Source organism: Lissotriton vulgaris, chromosome 3_1, assembly GCF_964263255.1.
Source record: "Lissotriton vulgaris chromosome 3_1, aLisVul1.2, whole genome shotgun sequence".
Lineage (NCBI taxonomy): Eukaryota > Metazoa > Chordata > Amphibia > Caudata > Salamandridae > Lissotriton > Lissotriton vulgaris.
In genome coordinates, this window is record NC_141689.1 from 64,498,182 (window position 1) to 64,510,238 (window position 12,057).

General features: G+C 51.8%; 1 protein-coding gene across 1 annotated transcript in view; it reads left to right on the top strand.

Moving 5' to 3' along the window:
- Nucleotides 1–10,153: 10,153 nt before the first annotated feature.
- LOC147725968 (uncharacterized) overlaps nt 10,154–12,057 on the top strand; it is a 115,817-nt gene continuing 113,913 nt past the window's right edge. The window contains exon 1 of the mRNA XM_086962840.1: nt 10,154–10,287. The gene's annotated coding sequence lies outside the window, so the exon portion shown is untranslated. The remainder of the gene's footprint in view (nt 10,288–12,057) is intronic.

The window sequence follows — 12,057 nt, forward strand, 5'->3', positions numbered from 1 at the left end:
ATAACTGGGAATGGTCTGTTAGTTAGTTAGTTAGTTAAAAAGCATTTGTTGAGCGCACTAACACCAAGCGGTTTCATGGCGCTATGACTTGACTTAGGGAGGAAAGTGGTGAAAATAGAGGAGAGGAGCGGACAGTTATTGTAAAGGAAAAGCTAAGGAAAAGAGATGAGTTTTAAGAGCTTTGCAGAAATCCATATAGGTAGGCAGGGACCGGATGGAAAAAGGAAGGGCGTTCCAGAAGGTGGGGGCAAGAATGGAGAAGCGTAGGCCACCCTGTTTTTTCCTCTTAAAGCGAGGGACCACCAAGAGAGCTTGGGTGGAAGAGCGAAGGCTCCTATTGGGAAGGTAGGCCCGGATTTTAGAATTTACAAACCCTGGAGCAGTGCCTGCAAGGGCCATGAAGGTAAAGCAGCCCAGCTTGAAAAGGGAGCGCTGGGAGATGGGAAGCCAGTGGAGGGATTTAAGAAGAGGGGTTACACAATGATACTTAGGGAGCTTATAGATGAGGCGTGCTGCCTGGTTCTGGATAAGTTGGAGACGCCGGAGCTCATACGCCGGGATCCCTACATAAAGGCTATTGCGATAGTCCAGGCGGGAGACAATCATGGCCATGATAATGAGCTTGAGGGCATCAGCAGAATAAAAACGGGAAATTTTACGGATGATGCGGAGGGACAAAAAACAGGAGGAGACAACGGCCCTAATCTGAGGGCGCATTGTTAGGTCTTGGCTGACTAGAATACCCAGGGTTTTTGCTTTAACTGAAGGGGAGGGAGGAGGACCAAGGGCAGGGGGCCAAAAAGCGGGAGACCATGGGCTGGGGAGGCTGCCAGTTGAGGTTCCGTGACGATTTGAACCCGTGTTTTCAACATTGTCGTAAACGCATAATTTTGGTATCAGTGAACCGCAAATGATCCATTTAGCATGTCCTGGTGTTTTCGCTATGCTACGAGCAAGAGCACTCCTGTTATAAACATATTTCTGATTCACCCATGGCATCCATCTTAGAGTATGGCAGCCATTTTGTATTCTTGCCCTCACATAGTCAATGGACACACAATGACCTCTGATTAATCCATTTCGTTTAAGGACACGTAAGCCTTAGCCGGCGATTCACCTTGCTAGTGACACGTACACCTTAGGACAGAAACGCTGTGGCCGCATGACTCGACAAAAGCTGCCTCCCCAGCCTGAGGCCAGTCCTGCTATACTGGTTCTCGTGTTCGTTGGCCTGATCATGATTAGGCGGCCGAAGCTGGTAGCCTTGCCCATTTACGACCCACAAACATCTCTTATCCTGCTTTTCTATCTCCTGCACCTGGCTCTGCTCCTTTCCTTCTGGGCCTTTATTAGGGGGAGGTAACGAAATTTACGATGAGGCGGTCCGGCTCTTGAATGAAAAGTTGACATGAGATTATGATGGAACAGTGGGAACCCCTCGTTCGTAATGTTTTGACATCAGATATTGTTGACGATTCTTGTGTAACACCAAATATTTATTGTTTAGGACATGAAGGTTTAGAAATGTACTAGCATGTGAAGAATGTCGCCCCAAGCTGAAAATTTAGTATTTAAGGAGCAACCCACTTTCTACAAATCGAACAGGCTCCTAGATTCTGCCCGTGTGTAGTTTCTGTGACTTCTGTGTCCCTGCAGTAATAAACCTTTGGTCTTTGACGCCACCATCGAGAAGCCTGTGTTTCTGTTTATTTGTGCACCGAGACAGGTAGAACTCCGGGGTCTTCGGGTGTTGTCCCTGACACCTCTGGACGGAACCAAAAAGTCCAGAACTCCACAGTGAGTATCAGTTCTGTTTTGTCCGGGTTTAATTTGAACTGGTTTTAATTCATCCAGTCAAAGATGAGAACAGAGCAGAGGTTTGATCTGGAGTCGTGAGAAGGGGAAAGATTGAAGATGAGCTGGAGGTCATCTGCATACTTGTAGACTGACACCTCCATGTTTTGTAGAGCAGAAATAAGAGGGTGAATATAGAGGTTAAAAAGAAGAGTGGAGAGAGCAGAACCCTGGGGGACCCCACAAGTAACTGGACAGGGAGGGGCAGAGAAGCCATCCAGGTGGACGGCTTGTGTCCGATCTCCTAGGAAGGAGGTAAGCCAGGCCAACGCGGTCCCCTGGATGCCGGCGCCTTCGACACGGTCGATAAGAATGGAATGGTCGACCGTGTCGAAGGCGGCGGACAGGTCAAGGAGAACCAAGGCCTGGGAGGAGTTGGCGTCAGCGCACTTCCTAAGCTCATCAAGGACCGAGAGGACCACGGATTCCGTTGAATGAACTGGACGGAAGCCGGCCTGATGAGAAGCCAGGAGATGGTTGTCCTCAATGAAGGTTGAAAGGCAGGAGGTAATGTAGCTCTCAAGAGTCTTTCCCAAGAACGGGAGTAAGGAGATGGGGTGGAAATTGGAAAGGGAGGACGGGTCGGTCCCAGGCTTTTTCAGGATGGGGTGATGATGGCCGATTTGAAAGCAGCCGGGACAGTACCCTGTTGGATGGATGAGTTGAGAAGGGTGAGCGGGGGTTCCGGACAGTAGGAGAAGACCTACTTTAGTATGCGGGCAGGGCAGTAATCCAAGGGGGACCCTGATTTAACTTTCTTCAATAGGGCGAGGAAAGTCTCCTTAGAGATTAAAGGAAATGTGTCAAGAAAAACGGATGGAGGGGGAAGTGTAGGGGGAAGGAGGGAAGGGGGAGCCAAGGGTATGTTGTGCCTGATGGCGGCTATCTTCTCAATGAAGTAGGTATTGAGGGAGCTGCAGAGAGATTGAGAGGGAACCGGTTTGGGTAAAACTCTATCTGCGGCTGCTAAAATGTGGACAATAGAGAAGTGCTCAGTCTTGGCCAGCAGAATAGCTGTTTTATATTCACGGAGGAGGGCGGTGTATTGAGACTTAAGAATGGGACAGTACCTGCGCCTCCAATGGTGTTAAGCTTGCCTTAAAGAGAGCTTGAGGGTTTTAGGATCATCAGTGAACCATCTATTGGCCTCGTGGGAGCGGCAGGACCTGACTAACCTGGGGGGGGCAGCTGAGTCACAAGATGCCGAAAGCCAGTAGTTAACGGCAGCTACCTGTGAATCCAGGGAGGAGTCCACCAGGTGAGGGGGCGAGGCCGCGAGGGAGGAGCACAAGGCAGGGATGTCCACACGGTTCCAATTGCGAAGCCACGTATTTTTTTGGGGGGGTATTTATTGACAACCCCAAGGTTGAGGGAAAACGAAATAAGCAAGTGGTCAGACCAGAGACAGGGGGAAATGAACAGAGACGAGGTGGAGATGTTGGCCGACCAAATCTGGTCCACTCCGCCACCAGTTTTCCCATCCAGATGGTCAGCGCAAAAGGATTCAGGGAGAGTCGCCAGGACATCAGGCAGCGAGTCAGGGGAGTACCAGGTTTCGGTGAGGAATAGGATTTCAGGTTTTGCGGAGGTCAGAAGGTTGAACAGCTCAAGTTGGTGCTTAACCGCTGAGCGGGTGTTCAATAGCATGGCACTAGCCAGGGCAGGGGAGAGGTCGCAGGGGGCTGCGGTAGGTGCCCTGAAAGCGCAAGTAATTCCGCTGGGGTCAGGATAAGTGAAGAGATTCCAAGATTGCAAATACGTGCCTGGGTGAGGGGGCTGATGCGCCAGTGGCCCCGTCAGGCATGGAGTTGGGCCGATGAGTAGGATATGGTTAGGGCATTATGACAGGCCCCGGGCCCCGGTCGGTCACGGACGGGCGCAGACGGGCTTGCCTTTGGCGCGCCGCCGGCGCGCCCGCTGCACGCGGCCGCTGTGCGGCCGGGAGAGAAGAGGCATCTTGTACTGTAGGGAGGTGGGAGGGTCTGTCAGCTGCACCGCCAACCCACGACTCCCTCCCTCCAAGATGGCGGCTGTTCTCGCTGTGCCCGATCCCCTGCTACAGCCCCAAAATCGGCTGTGCGGGGAACGGAGCGAGGTGAGGGGGGGTGGAGGGAAGAGGGAGAGTGGAAAGCAAAATGGTTAAAATCACGAACTAAATTAAAATAGCTACTCCCGGCTTACGCCTCAGGAGTTGAGGAGACTAAATCTTGTCAATGCGCAAGATGCTGGGGCGCGGTTTAAGTACAGGCGAGAGGCAGGAGGGTCTGTCAGCTGCACCGCCAACCCACGATTCCCTCCCTCCAAGATGGCGGCTGTTGTATCTGAACGTTCTTATGCCTGGCGGTAATCAAGACCGTATTATTTTCATAAGGTGTTATCTATAGTATATTCTAAGGGCTTTCAGTCAGCCCTCTTCATCCATTAGCCTGATATTGTGTCATTCACTCCCCCCCACCCCCTCATTACAGCATACATCATGGGGCAGTGGCTCAGCCCACTTCAGCCATTGGCTAACTTCACTGTGAGTGACGGCATTCCACCCTTTAACAAGGAGCACAATACTCACAAAGTAATTTCCTTAAGTGCATGGACTACTCCGGCATTGAGTGTTTTTTTTAGACCAATTTTCTTTTCTTTTAGCCAGTGTTTTTCCCGAGTAAATAAAGTTTTGGAGTAACCGTTGTAATGTTTGTGACTGCGGGTTAGCAGTCTAGTTAGCAGCGCATGTAGGCGTGCGCATACGCGGGCGTAACACGTCACGCTGTGCACTATAAAATAAAGAGGGCGTGGCCGGGAGAGTCAGTCCGGACCACGCGGAAAGTAAAACTGGTGTCCCGGGTCTATGTGCAGACGCAACTCCTTCCCCACCATGCGCATGCGGCCTCCAGACCTGACAATGGCGATGAGGGCCTAAAGGACCCCTGCTGTGCCCCGCCCGCCACTCCCGTCTGCCCTCCGGAGGTGCGCCGACGCTTGACCGGCAGCCTGGCATCCCAAGCACAGCAGGCCCGGGCTGAGCTACCCGCCTGCACCCGGAGCCGGCGGATGACGGCAATCGCAGGCAGCGGCCCCCGCGGATGTGTCCGTGGTTCAAGAAAGCCGCAGACAGGTGTGGTGTGCCCCGAGTGGCGGAATTGACGCCCCGATCCGAAGTACAGGGGTAAGAGCGGCTCCGTGTCCACAACCAGCGATTGGAGGCCTCAAGCACAACGCGACCGCAAGAGCGAACCTTTGCCACAACACGAGGCCCTGATCATCACCGGCCTAGTTAAACGCGCACTGCAAAGTTGTCTATCAGCGAGGCAGGCCGCGGTGACAACGCCTCGAGCAGGTACAGCGCCAGTATCGCACCATCCTAGTACTGGGCCTCTCCACGTACCAACATGGCAGGCATTCCCCCCATAGAGCTGTTTACAGTGGACGGCGCCCCTGCATCCCTGGCGCCGCGCTGGAAGGACTGGACGGAGCGCCTTCAGTTCTACTTTGAAGGTGCTGGCACGGCGAGGGAACGCCGCAGGGCGCTGCTCCTTCATCTGGGAGGGAAAGATATCCACAGGATTGACAAGACCCTGGTAGAAGCCACGCCACACACCTACATCACACTCCTCAATGCGCTCAATGCACATTTTGAGCCCATGGCCAGTAAAGATTATGAACGGTTCATATTCAGGCAAGCGAGACAGGAGGCCGAAGAATCGCCTAATGCGTTCCATGGCAGGCTTAAAGAACTCGCCAGCACCTGCGGATTTCGTGACGAGCAAGAGGAGATACGAGGCCAAATCATACAAGGGTGCTACTCGTCCAACCTGAGAGTGAAAATCCTTCAAGAAGACGGAAAACCGCTAGCAGAAATCCTGAAACTTGGATGTTCCAAAGAACTGTCGCAAGCGAGAGCGTCACACATGGAAGCAGCTCTCCATAGGCCAGTCAAAATGGAGCAAGTCAACACGGCCGAACGGGTCAATGTTGTCCGGCCTAAATCACGCCAATTCGGAGGAAGAAAGCCGCAAGAACGGCGGAAAGAATGCGGGTACTGCGGAGGCATGCCCCACCGCGCTCAAGATTGTCCGGCGCGCGGGAGAAAATGCAGCTCGTGTGGGTGAATGAATCACTTCGCAGCGGTCTGCAGATCCACAAAACCGAAGAATGAGGCAGCCCACGCCATCAGAGAGAGCCCAGACAGTGAAGACATGGACGATGATTCCAATAACTACCCGGTCCACTACGTGTTCGCCATCGACCAACCGCAGAGAAAGAAGAGGCGTCTCCCAAAGTGCCGCATAAGATTACACCAAGAAGAAGTGAGAGCCACGATCAACACTGGAGCCTCGATTGAACGCATGGCAGCAAATGTATATAACTAACTGCGGGAAAGACCAGCTTTGAAAACAGCAAAGATCCGGGTGTTCGCATACGGACAGAAGACCCCGATTCCGCTGATTGGATGCTTCCAAACGGAACTACAACACCAGAACCGGAAGGTCCCGACGACCGTCTATGTCACCAAGGAAGGCAGTGGCATGCTCCTCAGCGGACAGGCAGCCGAAGAACTCCAACTCATATCATTCGCAATGGCGGTATTAGAAGAGGAGTTCGACGCGATACTTGAAGAGTTCGAGGACACGTTCCGAGGCATTGGATGTCTCAAAGGGAAAGAGGTGTCACTCCACATTGATCCGTCCATAAAACCGGTCGCCCTCAGGCATCGAAGGATAGCGTTCCACCTAAGGAAGAAAGTGGAGGAAGAACTAGAGGCCCTCGAGCGACAGGGCATCATTGAAAGAGTCAGTGGGCCCACTCCGTGGGTGTCGCCAATCGTGGTGGCACGCAAAACCCAAACAACCAGGCCAGGTCCGCATCTGCGTAGACATGCGTTTACCCAACGCGGCGGTTAAGAGGGAATGACACTTAACCCCCACCATTGATGACATTCTGGGAGAATTGAACGGAGCAAAGTGGTTCCCCAAGATGGATCTCCGGTCAGGCTATCATCAGCTGCCCCTGCATTCGGACTCCCGCTACATAACCACTTTCTCCACCCACGTCGGCCTCAAACGATACCGACGTCTCAACTTCGGCATCTCCAGCGCAGCTGAGGTCTTCCAGAACACCATCAGGGAGGTTCTGAGCGGGCTCCCAGGAGTCTTGAACGTCAGCGACGATCTGCTCATATACGCGAACTCCGTTGAAGAACACCACCAAAGACTGCGAGGCATGCTGCAAAGAGTCAAAGACTCAGGCTTGACCCTACACCGCGAGAAGTGCCAATTCCTCCAAAATAAAATCAGCTTCTTTGGATACACCTTCTCGGACCAAGGGATCGCCCCTGACCCAGACAAGGTGAAGGATGTGCAAGCCGCCCCAGCCCCGTCCAACATGTTGGAGGTACGAAGCTTCCTGGGCATTGTGAATTTCTGCAGGAGGTTCATCCCGGACTTGTCCAAACTCACCAGGCCTATCCGGGAACTCACCAAGTCCACCACCCACTGGCAGTGGGGAGAAGAACAGGATGTCGCATTCCGAAACACCAAGGCTGCGCTGTCGGCGGATAAGACTTTGTTATACTTTGACCCGGCGAAGCCTACTAACATAGCCGTGGATGCCAGCCCTTACGGCCTAGGAGCCGTGCTGACACAGCGCCAGGGAGAAGAGGACTGGGCGCCCATTGCCTACGCCAGCCGGTCCTTGACCGAAACGGAACAACGATACTCTCAGATAGAGAGAGAAGCGATTGCAATCCATTGGGCCTACAGGCATTTCCACGTCTACGTATACGTACACCCATTTACCGTCTCCACGGATCACAAGCCTCTGATCCCCCTATTCCGAGGGTCAGTTTCTAAACCGCCACCCAGAATAGAGAAGTGGATCCTTCAACTCCAAGAATACGATTACCAATTAGAATACAAGCCGGGAGCAACAAACCCCGCGGATTATCTCTCGAGGCATCCCCGAGCGGCAACCAGCGGAGAAAAGGAGGATGCAGAAGAAACGGAAGAGTACGTGAAAGTAGTGCTGGAAAGGTCAAGACCCCTACCGATGAGCATGGAGATGATTATCGAAGCAACCGGCAGTGATGAAGTCCTCCAACTAGTGGTGAACGCCTTACAGGCCAACGACTGGAGAGCCATTCAAGCATCACTAAGCAAAAGGACACCGCAGGCGAGGAGCGCCTTAGAAACACTTCTGAGAGTGAAAGAAGAACTGTCTGTTGACAGCCAAGGATGCCTATTGAGAGGACCACGGATTGTGATGCCAAAGAGCCTAACCCAACAAGCGATAGAGTTAGCTCACCGCGGACACCAGGGGATGGTGAAGACCAAGAGTAGGTTCCAGGCAAAGGTGTAGTTTCCGGACATGGACACCAGAGTGGAAAAGGCCGTCAAAGAGTGCCAATGGTGCCAGGCCACGGGGCAAGCCGAATGCCCACCCCCGGTCCTCACCGAAAACAACCCGCAGAGACCATGGGAACGCGTCAGCGTGGATTTTGGACACCTTCCTGACGGTAGATACATACTCGTCATCATAGACGTCTTCGACAAATACCTGGAGATAGAAATCGTGACAACTCTCACGGCCAAGGAAGTCATAGCAAAATTTGAGAAGGTCATCGCCACACACGGCATTTTCGAGTGGGTCAAGACAGACAACGGACCGCCATTTCATGGACAAGAGTTCGCAGAATACCTCAAGGAGTGGGGAATCCATCACAGGAAAGTGACCCCCGCAGGCCTCAAGCCAACGGGGAGGTAGAGAGGTTTAAGCGCACACTAAACAAAGTCATCTGAATCGCCCATGCAGAAGAAGCCCCTTTGGAGAGAGCAATCTACACTTTCCTGAGTGAATATCGGCTCACACCACATCGCTTCACGGAAGCAGCCCCAGGTCCATCGGCGATGGGGAGGATAGTCAGAGACACAATTCCCAACCACCCTACCTGGACCCCGAACAGTGCAGACTCACGAAAGACTCTATACAACCGGAGACGGGCAAATGACTATGCCAGTTTCCGACGCAGGGCCAAAGAACCATCCATTCGAGAACGAGATCAAGTATATGTGAAAGACAGATATCCTGGGAGCAAATTTAGACTCCCATTTGAACCTCGACCATGGACAGTCACGCGCCGCACGGGCACGATGGTGACCGCTCAACGGGGGATGGAAACTGTCACACGCAACATCTCCTTCTTCAAGAAAGCTTCCACACCATCAGCAGACCTACGAGGCCAAGAACCCGACCAAGAACCACCCAGTCTACCAGAAGGACTAAGCAATCCACGAGGAGGCGAAGATGACACCCGGTGCGAAGACTCTGCGGCGAGCCCCCTTGCCACCGAGACGTCGAGAATCGGCAGCCCCCGATCCCCCGCTGATCCATGGCAGGCCAGAGAATCACCTCAAGAGACCCCACGGAGGGTACTCACCCGTGGAGAAGCAGCAGGGTATGGGCTGAGAAGGAATCCGGCCCCTCTTCACAACTGGCGGACTTTGCCGTGGGCTGATCAGAGACTTCCTATTCACCAGACTGGTAACAGGCCGGACGGCCCTAACAGTACTTTACTAATGTCATATACCTAATGACGTTGAGAGATGTTTTGTTTTGTTTTAATAAAGGTTGAAAGGAATGTAATGTTCGTGACTGCGGGTTAGCAGTCTAGTTAGCAGCGCACGTAGGCGTGCGCATACGCGGGCGTAACACGTCACGCGGTGCACTATAAAATAAAGAGGGCGTGGCCGGGCGAGTCAGTCCGGATCACGCGGAAAGTAAAACTGGTGTGCCGGGTCTATGTGGAGCCGCAGCGCCTTCCCCACCATGCGCATGCGGCCTCCAGACCTGACAACCGTGACGCAACAAGTATTGACAAGGTTGGCAGCCAAAACCAGACCCATTGGCTTTGCTAATGTGAGGCTTTAGTAAGTCATTTCATTGCTGTGGCCGAGTCTGCGGTTGTTATAACAAATGGAGACTTTCTTAGTTTTCATTGAAGAAAATCCTTGAATTTGTTTTTAGCAGTACTTGAATTGCGTTTATTGATTTTCAGGAACACTTATGTTTGTTTTTACAGATTAGAGCATGATGTCTAGTGTAAGTTAAAAATGAGCCCTTGAATCGAACGTTAATGTGCATTAATTGACGGCATAAATATATTATCCCCCATCGATGTGATCTTTGAAACCGGTGCAAGGTTGATGGTATGCCATGCAATCAAATAAAACCAGATCTGAACAGCGCCATACCCCTCCAGGCCGGCAGGGGGCAGCGGTGGACCTCGGAATTGTTTGCACCGGAGAGAGGCCGTGCGGGGTGCGGGGGCTGCGGATGCAGACACCGGCGGGGCGGCTTAGGACCAAGCCCGGCGTCTCAGACATCCTCGGCGGCTCCGCGTCTGTCTGCACGCTTCCCATGAAGGACAGGGGCGCGTGCCTTGAGGTAGGAGGTGCACCCCCTGCGCCGTGCATGCCTGGGGGACCCCCGCACCCTCTGCCTGGGATGGAGGTGGGAGCAGTGCAGCTGCAGAGATGCACCGGGCTTTGTTTCCACCCAGAGCCTCAGATGCTCGTGGTCCACGGGTGCGCTGGGCAGATGTGCTGGCAGCAGGGGACCAGGCTTTCTGCACCTGGCAGATGGCAGATGTGTGGCAGGGTTCGGAGACCCATGAACATGTTTGCACCTAATGGTGTAAAAAATGCCATATAAAATATGGTAAAAGGCCGGTAAAATGTTACAGCGTGCGGAAGCGTTTGGGATTAATACATCTGACTGCACCAGGGCATCGAGAGGTATTTATTACCAGTGACACTCTTTATAGGTGACCAACTTAAAACATATCCATGCCCCTACCATGACATTAGTGAATTAGGAGGTACGTCAGTTGTCCATTGAAATCAGAAACAAGACAGATGGTTGTACAGCAGGCAGGACCCAGACCGACTTGCTTCTGGCTGAGTCTAATCTGAGGAGGCCCAGAGGGAAGGAGAACGAAGGGATGGAATGATTCGCCTGTAGCTTGCTGGTGGTTAGACATATTGCAAGCATCCTTCCATCACATTTTGTGTATGTTATGTAGGCCTCCCGGTTTTATGGTGTTTATTTTTTTAACATTTCCGTCTGTATTCATCCATATTTTTTTTGCCATTTGATCTGTATTTATCCATATTTATTTTGGGTTTTGTGTTCAAATTAAGTTGCAAAACTGTACATTTCCATATTTACTTAACTGATCGACGCGCACTCATACTTTAATGTCTGTCATGTTTTAGCTATTTAAGTTGCCAAAGTTTACATAAAAATACACCCACTGATAAATATTATCATTATACCACAAATGCATGGTCACGTATGCCGTTATTTAAAGACATTTCATCCTTGTTTTTTCATTTCCCATGCTGTCAGCTGTTGGGCTATAATACATGAAAGTCAGCACAGAGGTTCACTTAAAGAAGCACCATTTTCTGTAATTATCCACATTTAAAAATAAAAGCAGACAGAAAATATATGGTTTTCTGTCTGTATTTATCTGTAAAAATCCGTAAAAACGGAAAACAGGAGCCTTAATCTTATGTTGTCATCATTTTGTAGGGCATCTTCAATGACCATTAATAATGCAGAAGTTTCTTAATCTGGCCCTCCAAGATGCGTTGTGTATGGTTGTGCATGCTTAGTAGGCTTGGGCAGAGTTCGTGGAGTTTTGCTACACGTAACTCTGTGAAGTGCTGAAAAAACTCCACCGTGCTCCGCGGAGTTCTGCAAGCGGTGGAGTGCAGTAAGGCACGCTGTTCGCGCTGATTTTTAGCACCAGGAGTTTGTCCCGCCCTGTAAAATCAGCGCAACAGCAGAATGCACAGCACAAGAGGGCACTGCGTCTTTCTGCTGCTCGAGTAGATGTTTGACTCAACGCTTGCGGCAGGTTTCTCAACGCGAGCGGTAGCAACCAGCAGCGACCACCTGCATTGTGATATCTCGCTGGAAGGTGGTCTAGCGTATGAATTTTCTTGCGCCCCAATCAAATGTTGGCGAAACGCACAAGAGGAAAAACTTTGCACCGCACCGCTTTGTGGAGTTTTTCAGAACTCCGTGCAGAGAGCGCAGTGGACAAAACTCTGCGAACTACACTGGCAGAGCGTAATTCATCTCCCTCCCTAATGTTTAGTAGAGATTTGTTAAGTAAAAGGAGTTTGATTTGTGGCAGTGTGTTAGGTG